Source organism: Pyrgilauda ruficollis, unplaced genomic scaffold (assembly GCF_017590135.1).
Source record: "Pyrgilauda ruficollis isolate IOZ18807 unplaced genomic scaffold, ASM1759013v1 scaffold17, whole genome shotgun sequence".
Classification (NCBI taxonomy): Eukaryota; Metazoa; Chordata; class Aves; order Passeriformes; family Passeridae; genus Pyrgilauda; species Pyrgilauda ruficollis.
This window is the reverse complement of record NW_024515875.1, coordinates 6316636-6342578: the sequence shown is the minus strand read 5'-3', so window position 1 is coordinate 6342578 and position 25943 is coordinate 6316636. Positions and strand designations below refer to the sequence as shown.

The window sequence follows — 25943 nt, the reverse complement described above, 5'->3', positions numbered from 1 at the left end:
TAAGTTTTTCAGATCCTCACAGTCGTTCTGTAGTGTTTTAAGATGCTGGACTTTGTATTCAAGAAGTGACATGACCTCTTTTTCTCTCTTCTTGGGTACAAAACCTCATCAATTTTCTGAAGAATATATGTGCCTGTAAATAATTTCCATCTCATAATTAAACCCACGTTTATCTGAATATTGATGTCTTAAACAGCAAAAGGAAGAATATATTGAAAACAGGTATCCTTTCTTCTTATGTGGCTATGAACAGTTTTACAGAGTAGTTAAACTTGTATTTACATTTTCAGATCACATTTTTTTGAACATTGTGTTAAGAGGGAAAATGATCAGTTAGGAAATCACACTTCTCCTTTAGAAACCTTTTCCTTAACGTCTGGTAATATGGGTGTTAGTGTTAGTTTGGCATATTGTAGGAAAAGTACATATAAGCCTTGAGCTTAAATTTTGAAATCTATATGGTCAAAGCTATATACAGTCAATCTGGATATATTGCAGAATTACAGAGTTTAGCCTTTAAATAAAATCTTACTTTACTTCTGTTTTGTCAATCAAGTAATCATAAAATGTGTGTTTTTTTAAAAAAACAAAAAGCATGATTTAGCAGAAGTTCTTCCTGCATTTTTGATCAATTTTCTAACTAGAGATTTTTTTCTTGAAGTCTTGCCAATGGCAAAAATAAGGAGGGAATGTGTGGACTCACGCAGAGTGCTCACTAGGGCAAAAAAGAAAAAAAAAAAAAGAAAAAATAAAACCCCTAAGCTATGTCTGAGGAAATGTCACACTTCTCTGATATGAACGAAATGCAGAATTTGCTTCTTACTGCTTTGAAAAAATCAAATGAAGTAACCTCTTCATTTACAGAACAATTTCTCTCTGTGTTCCACTTCTATTTCTTATTGGAAATCAAACAGCTTTGTTTTTCAGTGCTTCTCCTGCAAACTTGGTCCCTTGTGCACACACACAAAACCCCCTAAATCTATGCTAGGGAATCAAAGATTTTGGAAGGTACATTTTTCATAGGTAGTTATAAATATGTATTAAAAATTCCCCTTGCATGAATTTCTTAAGGGGATAATACATGAAATCACAAAGGAAAATGTTATGGCAAAAAGTACTGAAGTAAACTCAAATTTAGATCTTCACATTAGGAAGACTCTGACTGAAGTAACAACATTGCACAGATGCTGAAAACAGAGCAGTTGAAGTAGAACTGGGTTTCAGTCTGAGGCTTTGCTTTTGACCTCTTGCTGGTATGGAATTCTAAGACCACATTGGTATCATCTTCAGTAGCCTCTAGAATCTCTTCAGTTATGGAAGATACCTACTCATTAACTACAGCTAGAAGTCTTCACTCATTTGTACAACTTCAGGGTGTTAATTCTTAACACAGCTTTCAATAAGGTAAAGGTTCACAGTAACTTACAGGAAATGTACAAGTGGATTATCCCTGAAAATGAGGGAAAAAGATTTTATTTTATTTTATTTTATTTTATTTTATTTTATTTTATTTTATTTTATTTTTTAAGAGGAGGACTTTGAGGAACATTTGTGGGCTTTGGAGGGGTTTCAGCTTCTTTTCTCTAGTGCACTGCATCCACTTAATGTGAGATGGTAGAACTTTTTCCTTACACAAAGCTGTCATTGTTTTAAGGCCATTCTGCTCCCTCTGAGCATGTGTTGTAACAGGTGCCTCACTTGCTTGGCTCTCCTGGAGAAGTTTTATAACCAGAAGTACCCTGCACAGTGGCACTATTAACAGTGGGGAATGAGGTTGGGACAAAAACTCATATAGAAGCTGCACACCTAGGTGCAGTTAGTAAACAGAGATAGTTCCCCTCATTAAGCATAATTAAACCTAATATTGACTGCAAACAGTTACTTACCTTAAACTTCTCTGCAGACATTGTGGGAAAGGGATTAACTTAGCAGATAGGTACACTAATTACTACTTTCTTCACATTAAAGTTACCATCAGTAAGGCCTATATTCATAAATAAAACATAGTAGGAGATGAGAGACTGAGAAATATGTAAATTCATTTGTAGAAAAAAAAAAAAAAAGGACCAAATTAAAAAAAGAAAGTTGAGTGATGCTACTGGAAGCAAAATGGCACTCTAGCTAATTACCATGAAAAGTATGATAAATCATGGACGTGTATCCTTGACTTCTGACTGATAGAGCCTGCAGAGTGCAATCTCTCATGCGTAGCTGCCTCTGACTGATTTAAAGCCCTACCACTCTCGGGTTTGATGGGAAAGCACAAAAGTGTGTTATTTTATTTCCTTGGGTATTGTTGCTACCTCTTTCTTCCTAGAAATGACTAGCAATTATTGTAAAAATACAGTCTGATTTCTTGTCTGCAGAAGAATTGTTGTTTGATGCAATTGACAAACAAAGGCTCCAGAGATGGTCTACTTATGGTTTAATAGCTGAATTTTCAAATGCAATTGATCTGGTATATTGAGACGACTATAGAAATATAATAAAATGTCAAGGGAGGGGTTGCTTTTGCTTTTTAATACTTATTCTCGTGGGATAGATGTTGAGTCCCACAGACAAGATTAAAAGTCAGAATCAGTTTAATTTATGAATTTCTATTTGTTTTCTGTAGAATTTTAAGTGAGTCACATTGTTGCTCTGTGCTTCAGCTTTTTTATCTGTTTCCTCCCAAATTTCATAGTTTTCTGTACCTAACAATTGCTGCAAGGGACTGCACACACTTAGGATTATTCAGATGAGAGGCTTGCAGGATGAGGCCATACTATGTGTTATCGTGTCAGTGCTGTTACTGCTTAATCCTGTAAATACTTTAAATTTGAATACATAATGGTGGTGTGATTGTTGTTTGTGGGGTATTTTCTGTTTTCCTTGTATATCTGTCTGGAGTACTTTTTTGGTTGAGCCATATCAGAATAAAAGTCCCTTTTGTTGGGCTAGCTCACACCAGAGTAATCCAAGGAGAGATTTATCCTGAGTTTCCTGAGCAGGGCATTGCCCAAGCCACAGGCATAGGAGAAGCTTGAGTACACTAGTATTTAATGTGCAAGGTGGAAATTTACCAACACAGTGGTGTTCTTATTATGTAGATATTTTAACACAAAATTATTATTGGCTTCTACTGAGTAGTAGCCTTTAACTTTTTATGAAAAGGAGTTCAATCTTTGTAATGCTCACAGTTCCACTTTGTGCTGAAAGAAGGGGAGGGAAAACTGAAGTTAGTTGAACATCTGCAGAGAGGTTCTAAGCAGCGAGTACCTTTTTTGTTAAGATGTTTAGTTTATATTTTTGGTTTCTTTTCTTTTTTTTATTTTTTTTTTCCTAGAGATGTTTACCCCTGTGATATTGATGTGATGTATAGGTAGGAATGTGTAGTTCCCAGGTAGGGGTATTATATTTCAAGAAACAATGCTTAGTAATTAACAGTGTTTTCCTGCTCTGATAACTCTCACTCTTTGCAGCTTTTTGTGTGGTCAGCTGCAGTGTTTATAGATGTTATGTGCTTTTTGCAATTTCATTGAGTTTTGACAGCATAGAATTTGAAGAAATATTTGAAAATTGTTTCAGAGCTGCAAATTGCTTTCAAAATTTACATGGCTAAATTCTGCAGTAACTTACACATCATAACAGGTAGTTAGCAAAGCAAAGAGATGTCCTCTGACCAACAGTCCAAAACTATTGCTAGCTAGCGAAATCACAGGTTAAAGTAAGAACAATTTACTGGTGTAAATACAAATGTAAAGGCTAGTTTGTTGCAGCATAAAAAAAATTAAAAATTGCATGGCTTCTCTTGTTTAGGACTACACAACTGAAGGAAGGAGCTTTCACCTGGGATTCAATCCGAGGAGCTATTTGTTGTGGCTGCTTCTTCAGAGAGATACAGAACAGCTGTTCTGGGCTTGTTTCTTTCTTTTTCCTGGTTACCTTCCTTTTCAAAGGGAAGAAAAAAGGGTCAGTGTATAGAAAACAGAGAAATTGACTTGAGACATGGATATTATGAGGCTGCATAGCCTGTAAATTTCTGTTTATGATCAAGGTTCCTGGCCAGACTTCTCCAGACTTATCAGCTAAATGTCATGGGAAGTCTTACTCACATTATGTCTGTAACAGTGGACAGCCTAAATCCTGGGCAAGCATTCCAGCATTTGGCCTATTAGTAACATCTGCATGGTTTTTCGGATTAGAAATTGCAATTGGGTATATCAGCTTTATAAGGAAACATTGCAAACAAGTATTTTTGATAAACAGTAAGTATTAGGAAAACTCCATTACGTAAGAAATGAGAACCATGAATGGTAAAGTCCAACCATGTTTTTTGGGAGAAAATAATTATTCTACTTTGTAAGTTAGTAGTCTAAAACTAAACCGTGTTAATTCCCATTTTCTGCCCATCCAGCTGGTGTCCACTGGACATTTAAAGTCCAGTGGACACAATAGTAATTGATCTCTTTGATCTCTTGTCAAACTCATTCCCTCCAGTTCTTCTAAGAGCTCTTAAACCTTTAGCAAAACTATTAGCTAAGTAGTAACAAACTTGAAACCCAGTCAACTCTGCAAAGCATAGGCCAATCCTGTGAATTCATACTGAGGCAAAATTTACACTGAAGTCAAAATTAGGAGCTTTGTCACTTGCAGGATTTCTGTGACTTTCTTCCCCTGTGGTAAGGATGATTGAACACACTTTTAGATTGTTATAAAATTTGGACACAGAGCATATTTTTTTTTTAATTAAGGCATGTATTTTTATGAGTGTTCTCTTGTGAAGGTAGTGTCTCATTTAAGTAATAAAATTTCTTAAATAATAGCTGAATGAAGTATTTGAAGATTATAATTTTCATTCTCATCAATATCAGGACAGCAGGATCCCATGACTGACTTAAGACAAAATGACTGAATATGGACATATTTCTGCCAAGTACAATGTAGAAATAGGAGACCAAGCTTTAAAAGATAGATGATAATTTTCATATTAATTTAAATCATATTCTTAATCAACTGGTTTAAATTTATTTGAGTTAGGCAGATTGTGTCTGTTTTAAATACTCTTCCATTTTCTACTGGGTATGTAATAGGTTTCAAAACTTTATTCAGATACACTCTGGTCTGAGAGAAAGTCCCTGATTTCTCCATCTGAAGTTGTTCCCAGTGGAATGCTCTCTAGAATGACAGTAGTAGAGCTCATGTCATTGTCCTCCTATCAGAACCTAACAGCAAAAGTGTGTGGCTGTGAGGGCACTTCACCAGCATATTGGCATTTTCTTACTAGATATCAGTAGATTCAGTTACTTCTTTTGCCATGTTAAATACTAGTGTGTTTTGAAACCTGCGGTTCCTTGGTTCTCCTGCTTCCTATTCATTTTCGTGTTTATTCTTACCCTTCCCCCATAAATTGTATTCTCTAATGTCTCCTTCTCTGTTTTTGTTTTTCAGTAGCTCTGCTCTTTTGTGACTAAAGCCCTGCATTTCATTGTCCTTACTCAAGTAAAACACCTCTTGAAGTCAGTCGTGAGCTTATCTTCCCATGTTTTGGCCTTTGCTCATTGTTGGGTAATTACATTATATCCATAGCAAACCCTCTGTATTTTGGGACATAGGCTTCAGTCTACCTAAGGCCAGTTGATGATACATTTACCTGGAGAATGAATCTGCTCACTTCCAGTCCCCCATTTGGAAGCTTGTTAGGAATGTGCATGCTGCTTTAACATGCAAATTCTAATGAGTAGATGGAGAATAAGTTTTTTTTCTGATAGGTTAGCGCCCATTTAAAGATAAAGATGGCAATCTACTTGTTTAATGTTCAGTAAGATCTCAATATTGAGTGTCCAGGGCCTGTGAAGTGCTTAAAACAAAATAACTTGGGAGCTGAGGAGATAATTATATATGTGAGGAATTACTGAGAAGGGCAAAGAATGCAAATGAAGGCAGGCCAAGATAGATTCAGTGCCATGGACTAACTCCCATTTACCCCTCCCTCCAATACACAGACAATAACTTCAATATCCTATGTGAGTTAGTGAACATTTTGCTGTGTCTAAAATGTTGATGCATTGCGTCTACTGGATATCCAAGTGTCTGAGCCCACCCTGGTTCTTTGGACTCCCAGGTTACACTTCTTCTGTGTTGGGGAGAAAGTAGGAAATGTTATTTCATTAAAGAAGAAGGATTTTATTTGGGTGTTTCAATTTTCTGTTAAGATTATTTCTTTCTGGAGTGAAATGGAACATATGGGCCTTTTACACAAAAGGTATAAACTATGAATGTCAGGTCATTGTAAGAGATAGTCCAAACTAAAAGCAGTTGTCCATAATTAGTCCTGTGCTTCATTTCTCCCTTTTCTGAAAGAAAAAAAATCCCTCACCACTTTCTGTCTTATTAAAACTGGCGACTTTCTGTGTCTGCATCTCTGATGTGCTGTTAGGCTGAGGCAGAGTGCTTACAGGTGAAAGTGTTCTTACCCCTCTGTCCTTTAGCATCTACCATTGGCAGTGAGACTTGGGTCTCTTAGTTAAAGGAATTTTTGTCTGCTTCAGTTGCCCGTTCTTCTGCATATCAGATTCCTTACATTTTTGATGCAGTGGATTATGGTGCTTTAAGGACATAGAGTAGCTACTACACGCCTGTGAGTTAACAAAATTTAAGTATTTAAATCACATAGGAAAATGAAAAGTGGTTTTTCCTGTGTTTGGAATGACTAGTAGCTTTACAACCATCAAACTGAGCATGGAATGACCAATTGACCCTTCCACTCTGTATGTTGACTGGTGACTATAAATGAGAAGTCTTTGCACTCCTGCCATGAGGTTATGAGACATGACTATGTAGTAATTAATGCCACTGTATCATTTTTTAACTGCTACAGAAATATAATATCAGATGCTCAGATGGCATCAATTGGCTTAGCTCCACTGAAGGCAACAAAATGCATTGCCAGCTTATACCAGCTGAGGATCTGGCCCACAGTTAAAAGGAAAAAAGGGACAGGCTGCCAATATGGCAGGGAACATATTGAGATTTATGGTAGTGACTTAATCAGTAAAAAGTTCTGCTTGAAGTGGTTGTCTCTTTGCACATTCCCATTAGTCACTTGAGCTGGAGATATCTGAAGCTCTAGCACAGCCTCTGCGGGCACATTTGTGCTCTTGCACTCTGTTCCACATTCTATGCTCTTAAATATCTGAAAGCATCCCACATCACTCCTGTTCTTCTAGCTGTCAATCTCTCTTCAGAGGTCTGCACAGATTCTGGGACATAATTATGTTTTTCGACATAATTTTAATTTGGATTACTGATTTTTTTTCCTTTTTGTCTATATTTCTGGTGTTGCTTTCTTAATCACACACAAAAATAGGAGGAATTTCATGTCTTTTGTAACTCTTGTCTAGCTGTCCTGTTTGCATTTAAGTATTATGTTATTCTTGATAAGAATAAAAAAAATCCAGTTTGCTGCGTTTGTATTCAACTATGTATGTAATTTTTTCACTTGGAGATAAGATGACTGTACCTAATGTAATACCTGTAAATTTTTATCTGCTATAAATATGATTGAATAATTTGAAGGCTAGAAATTCTCTTGTCTGTATTACAGAGTTAGTGAATTAAATACTTAAGAAAGATGAAATGGCTGTAGAATCTCCCCAACTTTTTCCTCCCTCAGTAATACAACTATTTTAGCATTTGGTTTATAGTGAGTGCTGTCTCTGAACTTGTGGGCCATCCCCAGTTCTGATACCTGGTTTTTGATTCTTAACAATGTTCAGAGAATGTGATCTTAACAATGCCCAGAGAACATAATCTTTTGGGCCTGGCAGTTTCCATACATGGTCCTGTCTGTAATGTAGGTTATTCAAGAAGCTCTGTGATCCAGTCTTGTAATACAAAATTGAGAAAACACTTCTCCACTTCTCTTCTGCACAGAAAAACCTGCCTTGAAAATGTAACAAACTGATTGATGACTTGGAATTGGACCTACAATATTATGTCCAACCACTTTTGGATCACACCCTATTTTTAAGCAGGATAAACTTTCAGAAGTAGAGGTATTTGAATATCTAAAGCCTGCAAAGCTTGTTGAGTTTTATACATATAATGAATTTTCTATGCTGTGGTCTAAAAGTACAGAAAAATAAACTAATCATTAAAACCTCTCCAGATACAAAGCTCTGTTTTTTAAGAAGTTTCAAAGGATGCTTTGAATGACACTCAGTCTTTTACCACGATATATTTTCCTGCGCTTCAAAGTAAGAGTGAGTCTTCTGTGGCATCTGTATCATGTAAGTGCTGAAAAGAGTGCTGGGGAGGCAGGACACAGTGTTAACCTCTTTTTCTTTTAGTTTGCTGATTATTGTGGGTTTCAAAGAATCCAGTGCTAACTCAGCTAGAGGACTGTTGCCTGTTTTAGGGAAAAAATACAGAACCCAGTCCACCTCTTACTGAAGTCCTTGAAAACATTTGTGTTTCAACCAACAGTTGGAAGTTTAAACTTAAAGCATGTAGTATCTTCAAATCCCATATGCTGATAATTGTAAACAGTACATACAAACTCTTGAAAATATTGTAAAGTACTTATGGGAAAGGTATGAGTTGTATTAAAATATTGCAACAAATGTTTAAAGCAGTATTTATTCTTATATTCTCATGGGCTTTTTTAGAAATTGCATGTGTTTTACAAGTTTCCAAATTATATCCATTTTTAGAAGAATCTTAGAGTGGTTTTATGAAGTAGTATTGTCCCCATTCAAGAGATGGGGAAACAGAAACATGGAACAATTAAGTAATTTTCTCAAGGCTGTAGGATAATTCATGGCTAAAATAGGGACAAATTCTTTCTTGGCATTGAGTGTTTCATGCACTATTGTACTGCTTCTCTGTATTAAAGAATGCTACAGTACCTTTATGATACATTTTAAAAAGAAATGCAACTTGTGGTCTCATGTTTACAGGTCTCTTTGAAAACCCTTTTCTTTAGCTGTACATCTTCGTCTTCTATCCTGACCTCTCATCAAAATTAAATTTTCATACACACAAACCCCACAACAGAGTGGAAGACTGAATGTCATCTTTGGCTTGCCTGGGATTTGAGTCAAAACCAGAGGGCAGAATCTAGCTAAGAAATACTGAGTTTAAATTCTTATAATTGTACTTTAATGCTTCAAGAATTGTTTCCTGTATGTTGGACCAGAACAGAAGGTTAGTAGGAGATAGATGTCCCCAGTTATAAATAATTGTGACAACAACTAACAGTACAGTGCACTTGAAAGAACAGTTATGTCTTGCTGCAAAATGCATCCTAAGTACAAAAATGACAGCCTGCATGGTGCTGTGGATGGAGGGCAGCTTGTACTGCTATTCAGAATAATAATATTAGCTTGTATCTGCTTAGAATATCCCAGAGTTTTGTAAATATCTCCTAGAAAGTAATTCAGTGTTTCTTATTCTGGTATTATGTAGGAGTGCAAGAAGACATAGTTTGTAAGAAATTTGAGTGTTGGATTATAGTACTTCTGTGGCACAATGTATAATTTATATTCTTTAAAATTACAGTAGCTTTTACCTTACAAGCAGTGTTGATGCTACACTTTGTGGTCTGGCTGGCACCAGTGAAGACTGTGGTTAATCCAGTTTCTTATTTTACAGAAGTCACTGCAGGAAAGGATACATTATTTTTTCAGGCTCCTACCAAAGCTTTGCTGAGGTGCACACACTTGATGTAATTTGAAGGAAGGTTTAACTTTACAGAAAGCATAGCTTCATCCTACAGTCGTTGCCAAAATAGTGAATCCTAGCCTGTTCCATAATGCCAAGGATCCTTACTTACTTAAAGAGAGTTTATTGAATCACTGTTGTCATTAAACTTTATTGCACACTTCTGTAGGGTGCTTTCTGTTCTTGGACAACCTAAGAAATGTCTTCCCCAGCTACTAAGCCATTAGAAACAAATCTGACCTGCATTTACATTTGAGTCCTTCCTACCTGCTCTCATCATTCTCATCCCAATGTCAGCCTTAGGGAAGACATTCCCCAGTGAATGGAAGGACACAGTTTCCCCTGCCACTGGAGGCTTTGTTATAACATCTGGTGACAAGTAGCATCATGTGCATATATTCCTAGGGTTATTTGTCACCTTAGGCCCTCCCAGCTGAATAGATCTGCATGTGGAACAATGGAATGAATAGGTGGTATCTTTTCAGATTTTTCTCTTTTAGATGGGATAAGTTCCTGTTGTAACCACGTCTTTATCAGAGGGTCATGTTTATTTGCCAAGTATTGGGATGCACTGAGTATTGTTAGTATTATTCCTGTACTGTGTTCCAATAGGAACTTCTTACTTCCACATCTGTGAAACTGGAGGTTCATAATGGGGCATCCAAAGCCTGTCAGTATCTGTCACCTGCAGATCTGGAGAACCTAAGAAATGCATCATCTCAAGCACAGAGAGGGAAGGATATACCCTGCACTTAACATGGAGAAACATGAAGTATCTTGTGTTGCTGTATAAATATTTTGGAACTAATCAGATTAATAAAGCTGAAGTGGTAGCCAGTAAAATGTCTTCTTGGACCTTCATCACTGTATAAGCTGTCTGAAGACTATGCAGAAAAAATAGGTAAAAAGCTTTACTGACACTGACTTTTTTTTCCTGAAATAATTGGTCTGTCAACTCAAGAGGAAAGTAGCTTTAGAAAAGCTGAGAAATGAGCCCATGTTGAAAATTTCTACAGCATTTATAGCCTTTTATATCCAGCCTCTTGCCCTGACTAGAATTACTCATTGTTTATCTCACTGAAAGTAAACTTAAATCTTAGTTCATAAGCTTGTCTTCTAGTAGAGCTAGAAGGACTTCCTACTCATACTGATGAGCACAGCTCTGACAGTAGATAACCAAACCTCAACCATGTAGGCCTTTTTGTGCTGGGTGATATTAAGCAGCAAATTGAGATTATTGTGTTATTTAATGCCCTTTCCCTTACATCCCCAAAAATATGTAGGATACTGTAATGTGCCTCACTGGAGAAACTCTGATGGTTTATCCTTCACCACTAGGAGTTTTCAGGTCAGAAGAGATAACATACAAGAGTGTAAGCTAAGATAACACAAGAAAACTTGTTAGACAGAGCCAATGCTTCTGTCTCCTGGTTCTACAGATGTCATTGGACAAAATAACACAAGCATCATGGTGAGTAATTCCAATTGAGGTTTAGATGAATACATCAAACCACGTAATGCTGGATAAGACACCTCTAGAATTCACAATCTTCATCTAGTGCCTAGCCTGTGACAATACTATCCACAATAATTATATGCTACCGCCAGCAATCTTGAGGATCAGTTTAGGAAGAGAGCAGTTGCTTTGCCCAGAGAAATTTAGATTAGATGTAAAATTGGATTTTTCATAAGGCCTTGTTTTTACCTAGCTACGAATGTTTCCTTAGCACAAGTGAAAACTTTACACATTTTAGCTCAAACTGTACTCTACTAAGCCTCCCACATTTATACCCATCTTCTTGGCAGTCATCCCAAAATATGTTTGGGTTGAAGCATTACACATTACATTTGGTGAAGCTTTAGCATTCCCTGTTGCTCACATCAATCCTTATTTCTGTTTGCTCTTGTAATTTACAGTTAATGAAAATTCTAAGTTTACCTTTGTTTTTGTTGGCGTTTGTACAAGAGAACCCTTTAGCCTTTTCAGCCTCATATCCAAGTGAAAAGCTGGATCCAGAAGGGATGGTAAAACCTATCTGAATGCTTCCAGTTTAGACAGAAGCCCTTAGCATGCATTTCAGCATTGTAACATTACATTTCTGAAGGAACAGCAGAAGAGCCTTGCTCAAGGCTTGACCTGTGCCTGGGCTTGTGAGTGGGCTTGTAAGTAGCAGGTAGAGCAGCTGATCCCAGCGTGAGAACAGCAGATCTCAGTGGCCATCTGGTTAATGGCCTTAACCAGTTCCCACTCCTTTCCAATTCAGGCAAGATTCTGCCTGAAATTAACAGGAATTTGTCTGATTACCAGTGTGGGAACGTGGCTAGTAACAAACTCGTACTGATGACCTTAACACAGCGTAGGCAATATTGACAAAACAAACCATTCTGGAGTCTTTTCTAACGAGCCTGTTAAAAGTTGACTCACAGATTTTCAGTTCAGGAGATACTATTTGTGTTTACCTACGGTACCACCTATGCACCGAGCTGTGTATGTACAAGGTTATAATGTTAAGCAACGAGCTGTAAACAGATGGTACATGTAGAATTTCTGTACATACACACAATTAGATAATGTACGTGATTTGTATTATGCTTTTTAAGCCACTTATTTGAAAGACAGTTTTGTGCATTAAGAATTCCTATGCAGCTATCAAATTATTATAAAAGTAAGCTTTGAAATACACCCTTTGCATTTTTTTTTTTTTTTTTTTTTTGGTGCTCGTTACACGTTCTGAATCATTGCTTGTTCAGAAACGTTACCTCTTAAATTAACAAAATATTTTGCAGGTGAGAAACACTGACAAATTTTTTAAAATGTGTAACCAGAATTATAATATGGTTGCATATTTCTGGGAAAAGCAGGTTTCATGAAGGCAAGCCTGACCAAGCCTTCCTGCTTCTGCTTATAGTGCTATGTACAACCTGTTTTTCACAGGTCATCAAAGTGTTGCATTATCACTAGGAACTCTGATCGCATTTTGGAAGTTCATTTCCTGCTTTCTGGTTCTTCTTGTGTGGCTGTTGCAGAGGCTGTGCAGTCTGACATGGGAGAAAAGCACTGTTTGCACCTGTTTAAAATCTCCAGTGCTTTGTGTGGTTCCTGGGCAACAGGCAGGAATCCTGAAAAGCTAGGCTGCACTTGCTCAATTGTTGCTGGCAGCTGTGACTTCGAGAGAGCACATAGCAGCTCGTTAGCAGGTTGCTTGTGTTGTGTGACATGCACCAAGCATGTCAAACTGTGAGCTGAGCTCGCTGCCTTTGCTGCCTCCAGTCGAGGCTGGGTTGCCTGGGGTTGCAGACTTGGCCAAGGAAAGCATTATGGGGATGTAAGGTGAGTTCCTCGCTGGCAAAGGGGCAGGGAAGTGAGGCAAGGAGTTGTGAATCGGTGCTTTCTGATTAGAAAAGGGGAACGGTGGCACACAGGTTCTCTGCTCCAATGGGTGCTATTTTCCTCCCGCAATTTTGTTCTTTCAGAGTGTGTTTGCAGTGGTGGAACATAGAAATGCAGGGGATAAGATGAATCTGAGTGTGAAAGTGTGCACACAGACACACGCATACATTATATGTGCATTACAGTGGGGAAATACAAGATTACTTCATTGGATAATTTTAAATTTTATTATGAGCTTTGACTTCTGGTCTTGTTTACTTTGAGGGATCAGGATCAAATCAATCCTTATGACCTTGATCTTGGCCTACTTAGGCAGCATCCAAGCAGCAGATGCAGTCACACTGTTTGACTGGTAAATTCAGACCATTTCATCTTCATATCTACTCCCTTTGTGCCTCTTGGCTCAATAAAGCATTTCTTTGCTCTTGTAAAAGGCGTTAGTATGTGATAAATCTAGTGAAACAAACCACAAAGCTACAGCATCCTTACAGTCTGTTGAAATCTACATCATGAGATGGGAACAAATCTGCCATTGTTTTGAGATCTGTTTACACTGTATGCAGTTTTAACCAAGAAGGGGTGATCTATAGACTCATTTCTTTTCTGCAGCTCCAGAAAATCTCCTTTAGACACATAGTGCTAATGTTGACAATGGAAGTCATTATCCCAAGATGGGAGCAGAAGGAAGTCTGGCTACTAAGGAAATTAGATACGCCTGTGTGGGAAAAAAAAAAAAAAAAAAAAAAAAAAAGAAGCTTATCAAGGACCAGTTAATGGTCCTAAATACACATACATGTATGTATATACGACATATATAACCACTTGCTCAGAAAATGCCTCGCCAGTGGTTTGCCAGCAACTAGAAAGATTTGGTGCAAGGCAGCAAGACTTCTCATTTGTCCTGCCCACAGGTACAGTGAGTAATAGCCCTGGCGAGAGTCAGGGACATGCTCTTGAGCCTGTCTGCTGGTCTGCAGAGTGATGCGATGTGGGCATGGTAGGTTTTCCTTGGAACCGTGCTCTAAATGGATGCTTCAGTGCTTATCTGCTGTTGTTGTCTTCTTTATCTGTATACAGAAAGCACTAGTTGTCAGGTACTGAGGGTAAACGTGATAAAATTAATAGAAACCAGAGTATGACATAATCATGTACATTCAGCACAAGTCCCTTGATTTATTTTGTGATCAGAGCTTTTTGTTTCCTCATCTAGAAAATTGTGATAATTGGTGTTTATCTCATATTGCTGTACAAAAGCAGTTATGTTGTAAACTTTCTTTTCATAGTTGTCCCTGTGTTTTTCTGTTGTAATTTCCTTTTCTGTCTTAAACTTGGGTTATAATCTGTCTTGCCATAAAGGGCCTTCTGAATTCGTCTTCTGATGTTAGTTTGACTATCAAATTATTGAACGTAATAAACTGAGATATGTGTGTAAGTCTGTGTGCTGTTTTTGCTGTCTTCTGTCATACAGGCAGACTAAAGAAACTTGAAAGTTGACATCCCTTTAGTGGGAACTCTCAGTTTTTATTCAAGAACAAGATACAGGAGTATTATTCTTTAGGAAAGTATTTATGGTCTCTTTGGTTGGCCTTCTTTAGCACTGTTCTTGATACCATCTCATCACTGCAGTGAGAAAATTGCAGGTTTCCTCCTTCCCTGCAGGTAATTTGGCAAATTCCTTTCAATATGGTTCCACTGTTTCTAAAATTCAAAAAAATGAGATCTGTAGGACTTATTATGTCAGTTTAGAACATGTTGTTAGCTGGCAATAGCAACTGTGCTGCACAGCACACACAAGTCAGGGGCTGGATGTTTGTGAAACACATGAGAATAGGTGTTGCATTTTCTTATGTACTGCTTCATTTTACATAAACTGTATAGTGCCAAAAACACCCACTCAAAAATAAGGTGTAATAGAAAAATGGCATTCAAATGTTAAGGATATGACTTACAGCTCTTGCAGCCAAGTACAATACAGTTGAGAGACTTATTCTGTTTATAAATCATACTGTTGTCTCAGTCATTCCAGCTGATGCAGTGGAGAGGACAGACCCCAAAAAGAGGGTTATGTGAGATGCTAATGCAAGTACAGTAAAATGAACACAGTAGCCTGAAATTCTAATGGAAATATGTCTGAGAAGAGTCTCTCTTTAATTTCTAACTTGTGACCACCATGTTTTAATTCATTCTATAAATTACTCCTATGTTTTTAACATCCCTGGATTCTAACAGTCTGCAAAACAAAATGTGCCCTGTCTCAGAATGGCATCCTTGCTTTGTTGCTATGGATGATATCTGCATTCATATGCCATGACACATTCACTGCTTCCTCATGAGTAGAACTGTAGCAAGATGATGTGCTTCACTGGGAGCCTTGCTGCACAAGAACAGTGTGGATTGGTCAGGAAATACCAGACAATCTCCTCTTCCATAGGCTCCTTGGTGAGACTTTGGGGGTAGCAAATACATCTTGAGCTAGGCAGGGTGACAATAGAGAAGTCGGAAGTGGCTGCATTGTAAGCTGAAGACAAGAGTTTACAGTGACTTTAACTTGGGTCACATCCAAACACAATTTTAGAGGGAGGACGGGAAAGAAAGAAGTCTGTCTCTAGGGTTGTGAGCATGGGCAGAACCTCTCCTTTCACCCTGTAGTCTCTCATCTTGTTGGGTTTTGTTGTTAATGGTGGGGTTTTTGTTGTTTGTTTTGGGAGGGGAGCGAGGGAGCGCTTGTTTCCAACACTGCATCTTCCACATGTCTAGACACTGATTTGTAAAGACACTTAAAAGGATAGTGTTCCTTGACTCTGTAGTTCCACCATTGCAGCACGTAGTGAGTGATACCTGTTGTCATATTTGCAGTCCTTAAGTTTACTCAGAGCCCAGAAAAAGTCCACTTTAGCACTTGGATACAATGCTAACCATCTTTGACTTTTACCTTCTGGCTTGGCTTATTCTAATGCATGTCAAATGGAGGAAGAGGAAAAGGAAGAGAGGACATAGAAAGAGGAATGTAAAATCATCTAATAAGGTGACATCAGTGCATGATATAAAACTAAAAAATTAATTAGAAGATGAACTTTCCTTCCAAACTACACAGTCCTCTCATCCTGGGCTTCCCAAGTAGCCACCCTGTTCTATCTCTGAGTTTCCTTGTCAGTGTTTTAGAGGACGTGCAGCACTAGATAGCATTGTTACTCCTCTCTTCTTTGTGTATAGCTCACAGCTTGGCTGTTCTGCCTAGTCACTGGTGGGTCATATCTTCAAACAGTCCATCAGACATGCCTCACTTCAGTAACAGTGCTTTAAAAGATAAAATGGTCTGTTTCTCAGCACTGAAATTTCACTTCTGCTACAGAATGTGATCATTCTGTTACAGTGATACTGTCTGGGCTAAATTTACTCCTGTTTGCTGTGTTATCATTCTCCTGCTCCCTTTTGCTCCACTACTGATCTGCATTGAAACTTCATAGCAAAAAGTTCTCTTAAGAAATCAGACACTCAGAAAACAGGTTTCCATGGGGTAATTTTCTTCTTCAGTAGTTGAGAGTCACCTTGCCCAGTCTGTTTGTGGCTTCAGCTTGCTTTTTTTTTTTTTTTCTCCAGTCTTAACTAAATTGAAAATTATTTGGAGATGGTGAAGATAATGGTCCTAATTAATACAAGTGGGCCAGGTGGGGATAGAACTTGGGACCAGTCAGGTGGTATGGGTAAAAAAACCTCCTCCATTTGACAACTAGGTATTGAAATGGAGAAGTTGGGGATCCCTAAGATTGTGATATTTCTTTGGTAGGGTTTTGGGGTTTTTTAGTTTGTTTTTAATTTCTGCTTGGATTGTTGTGTAATGTGTTGAATGTATGGATTTTTGGATATGAGAGGCCACATCTCAGAGAGGGAGGGTACCGTAAAGAAAAAGCTTCCTTTCAAATAAAGAGCACTGAGTGGTTATTCCAGCCTTGTAGCTTTTGTTGATTCTGAAATAGTTAGTAGTGCATTTTATGCTTTGTCAGAATGCGCTAGGTTCATCCAGCAGCTGGAGATGTATGGATTAGCCACCAAGTGAAGAAGTACAAGGGAGAGTGCAGGATTTTGTTGTGTTTGTGCTATGCTGTAATTCTGAAATGAAAACTATGACAATGCTAACAAGGTGCATGAAGGGGTGTCTTTTTTTAACAGGATTTTTTCATAGAAATGGTTAAAAAAAACCTCAGAAATCTTTGAAGGTGTAGTTTTTGTGTAAGGAGATGGCAGAATATTATGCTCATCTAACAAGCATCTATCATTTTATAGCTATTTACTCTGCTCCTTGATCATCCCTCTCCATTTCTGAGCTACCTTTATGTCGGTAGCTGTCACTGAAGACTTCTACTTCCTCCCTTGCATCTGACAAAGATTCTAAACAGGGCAGATTCTGGTTGTTGACTTTGAGAGTAGATTTTAGCCCAATTTGCATAGATAAGATTTGGCGTGCTATCCTGTCCCGAGTGTCTGTTCAGTGAAAAACATGCAGCTATCTGTGCCTCTATCATTTTGTTTGCCAGCAACCTGGCAAGAAGAACTCTTTTCAAGTTCTGACCTGGCTGATGGCTATTTGATGGCATAGAAAAAGAGGAAATAAATAGCGTCTGAAGTAGTCCAAAACACATTAATTAGGTAAGGATTCAGACTAACATCCTGCATTTCCCTGTCACCTTCAAGAATGCCATTGAACTATACTTCTATCTACCACATCTTTTTTGTACCTGTGACCTTAAAGGTTTTGTCCTTGAGGAAAATGACTTCCCCAACCCTGGCAATAACAGGGTAAAAGGTATGGGAATAGGTCAGCCAGTGCCTGTTTTGGTCTTGTAGCCACAAAACAATCCATCTTCCCCTTCATAAAAATCTGGCTGCAGTATTATTGTGTGTAACCCATGCTGATTCTAAAAGCAGTATGAATTGTATACATCTTGCACATCAGTTTCAGTGTCTTAAAAAATGAAGAGTTTTTTTCCCTTTTTCCCCTTCCTTTGAAGTTTTAAAGCAGAACTTGCCGGTGACCCACTTTTGCTAACAGTTCTCTTAACTAACCCCTGTACTCACTTATACATTTTTTTTTCTCTTCCACCCACTGTCTGTCTAGCCTGGTTTAAAATTTTTATATATGTACTTTTAAAAAATTGATTAGTTGGAGAGCTGCCCGTTCTTCTGTGCTGTATAATAAGGATTTAAAAACTGCACACTGAATTCTGTATAGTGTAATTAAAACTGACCCAGATTTGGACCTGAGAACACCAGGACTTAGCCAAACTTGCCATGAGCTGAGTTCTGATGGCAGATGGAAGCTAATGAGGACACACTACACTCCAGAATTTCCCAGCTGCTTGGCCCCTTTTTGTACAAACAAGGTTTGGAGTGAAGTCCCAATCCCAAGAGCATGTTTAAGCAAATGTACTGCACCCAGTGTTTTGGGAAACAAGGCAGTGCTGTTGGACTGCTTCAGGAAAATTTTGAAGCATTATTTCTAATGGGCTTTTACTGTGTATCCCAGTGTCATGAATATGCTTTCTTCCATCTTGTCCTAGTCTGAGTGTGATCATATGGTTCAGACTCTATATGACTACCCTCCTCCCATTTCAGTTGGGAGGGTTTCCACTTTAAATTAATGGAGTCTTAAGATCCCAAAGTACCGGGTCTCCCTTCGACCTGTGGTTCCCTTAAGTGGATTCAATGTCCTGGGACTATTCAGGCAGATGTAATTGAATCAGTTTGAAGCAGCTGTAGCTGGCATGTGGTCTCTCAGATTGCTAGCACCTGCTTGGTTGGGTTTTTTTGTTGTTTGTAACTCACTAGAGTGAAAATAGTGCCAAAACCAGCATTGGTCTTGGAGCTAATAAAGCACTCCAGCGCCTATGTCCCTTTCCCCTTCTAGCCCAGCCGCCTCATTACTGGTGCCTGCAATAATGTTGTTGGTAGTGAGCAGAAACAGGTTTATGCTTCCTCTCCAACTGCCTCCCTCCCCTTCAAGCCAAGCACTGCCAACACCGACTCTCTTCTTCATAAGCAGTAAGACTTAATCGTGCTCAGGTGTGCAGAGCGTCTGTGCCCTCCTTAGAAAATTGGGCAGCCCATGGTTTGCTGCGTCAGATGCAGGCAGCACCAAATTTATCTGCTGCTCTAGCAGTCTCACTGCTGGCACAGCCAAGTTACTGTTCTTCATGTGTAACAAATGACCAAGGAGTCCTGGGATGTTCTTATCAATGCTTCTGCTCCCTTCCTCTGGTGTTGTGTACATAGATTTTGGTTACTGTGTTCCTACTCCAGTCAAACTTTTAATGTGCTAAGATTTCAGAAGGGTCTGTGAGTCACTTGGTTACGTCTCTGTATCCTGTGAGTTATTGTAATCAAAGTTCAAATTAAACACAGTAGTGCACTTGGCCAGATACATTAACAACACACAGTGGTGTGGTTTTCAATGTAATATTATAAGATGGCATATTGCAACGTTAATTTTTTTAATATATCCCTCCATTGACTTCCCCTTAGTTTGTGCATATAGTTTATGTGCCTCCCTTTTATTTTGTCCCTCCATGCCCCAGAGATAAAGGATGTGTCTGGATTTTTAATTCTAGCTGTTTTCATATTTGGTATTAGCCCCACATCTCTTTTGCTCTCTCTCTCCCCACACCTTTTTTTGGGCATTACCACTAATTTCTAGAGCTGAGAGGGTTTTGTCCTCAGCTGATGTATGGGACTTGATTGCTCCTGCAATAGCTTTAAAAATTGCTATTTTGGGCAATTAAAAGTCAGTTCCACAAAGTGTTCCAGGTTCTGAAGCTGTTCTTTCTTTCATTCTCTTCTTTTAATCTATATCTTGTGTTTATATCACATTGTGAAAGGTTTTGGTTTGTCTGTAGATATTTGGGATGTAGGTAAAGTCTCTCTTCCCATGGAATATTCCATCTCAGCTCCTGCACATGTGTTAATCCACAGCTCTCTGTGGTTTGTTGAGCTCAGGCATTTGAAAGGTATTACTGAAGGCAACTTCTCTGGGGCTCAAAATACAATTTCAATTCAGTGGAAGTTAAATGCCAGTTTAATCATATAGAATTAATTTGGTTTGGGATTTTTGCAGTATACAGGAGATGTTTCCCATTATTTATTTGTTTTTACAGTACAAAATACTCCTGGTTTTACCTTTTAATTTGCATTGTGTGCTTAGATACCCTGATAAACTACCTTGTACAACGTGTAATTGTGAAAGTGGTGCAGCTAAACATTTTAATAGTTGTCTGATGGAATTACAAAGGAAAAAAGAAAAATGGAATTCCAATCAAGACAGAATTGTTTTTACTAATCCAGTGAGATAATGTCACTGCTTGATTTCTCTCTTGTCCTGTTGTGATTTGTAGTGTTTTGTTTGTTTGTGGACTTATTTTGTTTTCTTCCAGTCTACACTCTGTCTTTCCCTTTTGGTTAATCTCAAAATGTCTACCAATAAAAGCATCCATTTGTAATGATAGCTTTTGCTACTCTTTGTAGTCAGGAAGTGGTGCAGCTGCAGATACCATCTACTGAATGAAATGTCAGGTCTAAGAGGGGAAGCTACTAAGGCTTAAGTTAAGAAACAGACAAGGACTGTGGCTCTCAGTTTTTAGAGATACTATTTTAAACCGTTTTCAATATAAGTGCCACTTTTTGTGCATTAAATAATGGAGAGTAAATATGGAATATTTTATCTTTTTCAGATGTTTTGAGTACCTAGCATCCTTTGGTGAGATCAGTAGGATTATGGAAAGAAGCTGTTCTTGACACTACAATGAACATAGCACCCATGAATACCTAAATAAATAGCAATAGCAAATTAGAAAATGTTGTTTGTACACAAAAATATTCGGGGGTGTGGAGGGGAAACAAGCAAAGAGTAAGTATGCAGGTGTCTATCTTAGGATTTCTTAGTGCCATTTGTAGCCAGCCAGAACAAGAAAGCATCTGCCACTCTTACGGTTGTCTTGAAAATAAATATAGTTTAAGGTCAGCAGCAAGTGCTAGCTGATATATTTTATTTCTAGAATGCTTTTTTTGCCATGTACTAAAGTTTGCTTTAGAAATGTAGGCACTAAATAATTGTCAATTCTGTACTAAGTACAAGAGGTAGTAGGGAACCAGCAGGATTTGTGTTCTGAAGAAGTCTATCTGATATAAGTGAAGAAAAAAATATATAGATTTTCTTTTCAGTCACTAACATCCTGACAATGAGTTGCAAATGAAGTGGTGTTTATTGTGCTGAACCATGCTTGTTGTACATTTAATTTGAAGCTATCCATTCAGAGACTGTACATCTCTTACCTGGATACAGATAACTGATCGATTTTATGTGAAGCATGCTAGCTTTTTGTGCCTATGGAGTACAGCGCTTTTCAAACTAAGATATATTAGTGACTAGCACAGGATGGTGACAGACAAAGAAAGTTAATAAATTGATAATGAAGCAGGATTATAGAGGATTGAGCATGGATATTAGAACCATTTCAAACATACTTTTTAATCACTACCTGTCTAGGTAGTGGTCTGTCTAGTGGCACCACCCTGAAATGTATTGTTGAGTATTTGGTAAAAGACCACTTGACTTGTCACTTACTGGCAAGCATGTCCACATCCTTGACGGGGGTCAAGAGGTTAAATGAGTGACAGGCAAGATTCTTCTGTTTGCCATGCAGTCGGCCTCTCTAGAAGAGCCTGTACTTATTTAAGTTGACAAAAATACTTGGAAACTTGCTGTACAGTGTCTGATCTGCAAACAAATCTTTTCTTGTCCAGGCTTTGCCTTCCATCATTGCATCATAAACATACCAGGTTAAGAAATCAGCAACCAATTTAACACTGAAGTGGATATAAAAAGATACTGTATTATGCTTCTAACTAACAAATAAAACTGTGTAAGCGAATCAAGCTACTGCAAAGTACAGAGGAGGAGATGCTAACAAAAATTAAATGGGCTCTAAATCAGAGAGCATTTTCAAGTAGAAATCCCAACCCAATTCTTCCTGTTACATTGACCAGGCAGTTTCTTAAAAGAAGTATGAGCTGTCTCATACATACTTAGAACGTATAACTCTCATCCACTTCCCAAAGCATCAGTTTTTGCTTTTTCCAAAATTCCGTGCTTGACAACTGGACAGAAGGCTATGCTGAATTAAATTTTATTGTTCTAGTGTTCTCCATCCATTTGCAATGCACATAATCAGGAATTCAGCTATGTCCCAAGAAACCCGTTTAACCTAATGAGAGCAAATGGCAATGGGTGTTCCTTACCCCAGACAGCAGTGCCAACGTTTCTGCTTAATTGGGACATATTTGGCTGGTTCCAGTGCTTCAAGTGGTTTTTAAACAGGTGTTTAATGGGTGTGGGATTCTGAACTCTGCCCTTTTGATACAGCAATTGCCAAATAAAGATTAGCAGAAATAAAAAGACCTAATACAGAATAATAATTTTTGTCTTTGTGTATTTATTCAGCATAATTTTTACTTTAAGTCGCAGGCGGGTGGGGAGGTGTTTCTTCTCATAATTGAGAAAGTCCATTAAATAGAACAACAGGATGTCTAGCAGGGTGTCCTAATTAAAATTACCCTGTAATTTGAACAAAACATTCATTTGTATGTAGCTAAGGTTGACCTAAACCCCATCTAAATCAGGAAAAATTATAATACAATTTTTTTTTCTGTTGAAAATGAAACTTAGCTTTCTGCCAGCAAACAGCATGGTTCTGTTATTATACAGTATTCAAGAGTAAGGATTTTCTCCTCAGTGTTCAAAAAATAATGTTTTGAGTAAATTTAACAAGAGGGTTTTCTCCTACCTCTACCCTTTGATAGTATCCATTCATGGTTATTTTTCTGTGGTGTTTGAAAGCAGAGACAATTTTGTTCTGTGCATACTGTAAGCCCATCTGAAGCCTTTGGTCGTGGCCAGTGAACTAATAAGCAACTGAGATAGCAGCTGCTTAGCAGGAGTGATTGGCTCGGGCTTGACTTTGCTGTCTGCGACTCCACAGTTTCTGACTGGCTTGGAGTGCGAGCCGGGTAATTTTGTTATCTCGGGGAGTGTGGGCCTGCATACATAATCCAGGCTGTCTGCACAACTGGGGAGATTGCACGCTCCGTGTAAAAATGACCTGCTCGTGCTCTGGCCGTCGTGCTTTGAAATGCTGCTGAGGCAAATTGTATTTAATATGATTTATCAAATCTAAGCGAATGTTTGAAAGAAGTAACTTCAGAAATATTGGTTGTATTTAAAAAGAAACTCACAACACCCTTAACTTCACAGAGCTGCACAAGCTGCAGCTTGTGGATGTTGCTTCCAGGACACAAGGTGGTGGAAGTTTATTTATTTATGCCCACTTTCTGGGCAGGTTGCAACAGGGAGGATTTTCAAAAATGCTCAGAACTGGTCTGAATATGATGCTGATGGATTCAGCTTAGACTTCCTTGCCATAATTTAAATGGAAAGAGAGTCACACCCTTGTTCCTTTGGATAATCCCACCCATGTGTACAAAAAGTGGAACTTGATTAGTGCCAATTCTTAATTTGGTGCAATAGGACTTCCACTGAATTATTCTTCTGCTTAAACCAGCTTTTACATTTTCATCTTGCAGCTTCAGTAGAGTACATAACAACAAAAGAAAGAGAAGGGAAAAATCTGATGAATTATTTGCTTAACCAACTTTAAGCTCCAAGAAGAATTGTTAAAAAGAAGATAAAATTTGAGGCTGGTGTTGTGGTAATACACTTCTCAGTTGATCAAGAGCACTTGAATTGAACGTATTCAAATGTTGGCATAATTAAAAATTTTAGATTCCTGTCATTGTTTTAAAGACAGTCAAAACTGATGTGGGCACCTGTTGTAATGTGGAAAGAGTAAAATTAATTCAATCAAACAGGTATTGGCCAAGGTTATTTTATATGTGTGTCTGCACATATATGTCATCACGTGGATGTTTAAGTATGCATGCTTTCCAATGGACAATTATTTTGCAGAGAGACATATTCAGTGACACCACAGGAAGAATATGTACACAAATGGGTTGTACTGGTAACTCTACCTTAAGGGCAGTTGAAGGAAAACGGGAATCTTCTGCTGGGGAAACCAGCCCAACCTCTTGTCTAGGGGTTGCATAACTTGAACATGTATAGGTTTGTGTAACAACCCATACAGCTGCCCGTGGTTGATAAAATAGCTATAACTGTCTTGAGAGTGTGTAGAAGGCTGGAATGAAAAATAGTAGTTGTGTGAATGCCATTGCTTCAGAGTCACATATGCTGGAAAGCATTGTTTTGTTATTGTTGAACAAAAGTCACCAGTTCCTATGCCGGGTCTGGTGTCCTGCCCTTGAGGCCTGGTTGTAACTTGGCAATACAAATTCTAACTGCAGTACTGAAAGGGTGGGTGTTGGTTGTTGAGCTGATGAAAACAGGTGAAGATCACGTGTCTGCACTGATTCCTTTCCTCAGTTACTTTAATTTCCAAAGATACTGAATCCTCTGTGGGTGCTGACTGGCTTGTGAAGCTCTTCCTTAGTGACTCCTTCTCCTGAAGATATTGTGGGTGGTGGTGTCAGGTGACCTACCACCAAAGGAGCTCTCTTGTAGGATGTAAAATATTCCAATTCCCTGGAGCAGGGAAGCAAAAGGAAGGGGAACTTCAGTGTCTTCTGTATTCAGCTGAAATCCAGATACCCATCCTGCACAGCTGTTTGGACAGAGTGGCTGTAGAACTACTGGGGGTTAGAAAGTTAGTTTCCAGTCAGACACAATTGATTTCTTCCTTGGAAAGCAGCAAAAGAGACGTGTGGTATGGTTACTGTAGAAATGTAAAGGAAAATTCCTGCTCTGTATCTCCAGGTGTATTTTCTGAAGTCCTTGAAAGATTTTTCAGGAGCTTCACCATCTTCTGGTAACAGTGGTTCTTAATTACATGCTTTGTCATTTGCCTTTGGCAAGAATGCTCACTTCTTTCCATTTCAACGTGGGACCTTGCCTTATTGCCTCAGGGAAGTGTTACTCTGTAATGCATGTCACTTGAGGCTAATTCATCCTGCCACTTGGAAAATGCCCTTGGTGCAGATTGTAGCAGTGCACCATTATCTCAAGCTATTTTTCATCAGAGGCAGTCTGCATCTGTTCTGTATGGTCTGTGTGGCCCAACAGTTTATTTTAGGTTAGTGTGTAAGGTGGGGTCTTTTTTACCCATAAAGCTGTGGTTGGTTTGGCTTCCAGCTGTGTGATAAGAGTATTTCTCCCGTGTTATACCAAAGCAGCCCTAGACATCACAAGGTGTAGGTCTACAGCAGCTTAAACTAATCAGTGTTGATGCTGCTGTGTTGCTGTTCCTCCACTTGAACAGTTCTGCTGCCTCCCTAACCCCCAAGTTTTCTGCTGGATCTTGAGCTGCAATGAGGGTTTGATGTGGCTAAAAACACATGGAAAAGAAGCCTTCATTCGGCTGAAAGCTCCCTGAACCAGGCACTTACCCAGTCCTGGCTCTAGGGTGGACTTGGGGACATATGACAAGGAGAGGAAGGAGGTGAGGGCAGGTTGGGATTGTGACAGCTCCAGTTAAAATCAGCTTACATCATAACACAGCCATGCTTGTAAGGTTCTGGAAATGATAACCGAGTGCTTTCAGCAAGATATAGCTGTGAGCATAGGATATGATAATCAGGAGAACTGTGGCTTTGGAATTTCCTTCCTCCACTGTTTTCTAATGCATCATTTTGGTATACATCAGAAACGCTGAAGATCACACACTTCAACCTTTCCACCCTTGAAAAGGGAAAATGATATGAAGGCTTGATTAATTTCTTTTATGAGGTTTGG

At 38.5% G+C, this 25943-nt stretch overlaps 1 protein-coding gene across 13 annotated transcripts in view; it reads left to right on the top strand.

Moving 5' to 3' along the window:
• ZBTB20 (zinc finger and BTB domain containing 20) overlaps positions 1–25943 on the top strand; it is a 474871-nt gene that overhangs the window by 91687 nt on the left and 357241 nt on the right. The window lies entirely within an intron of this gene.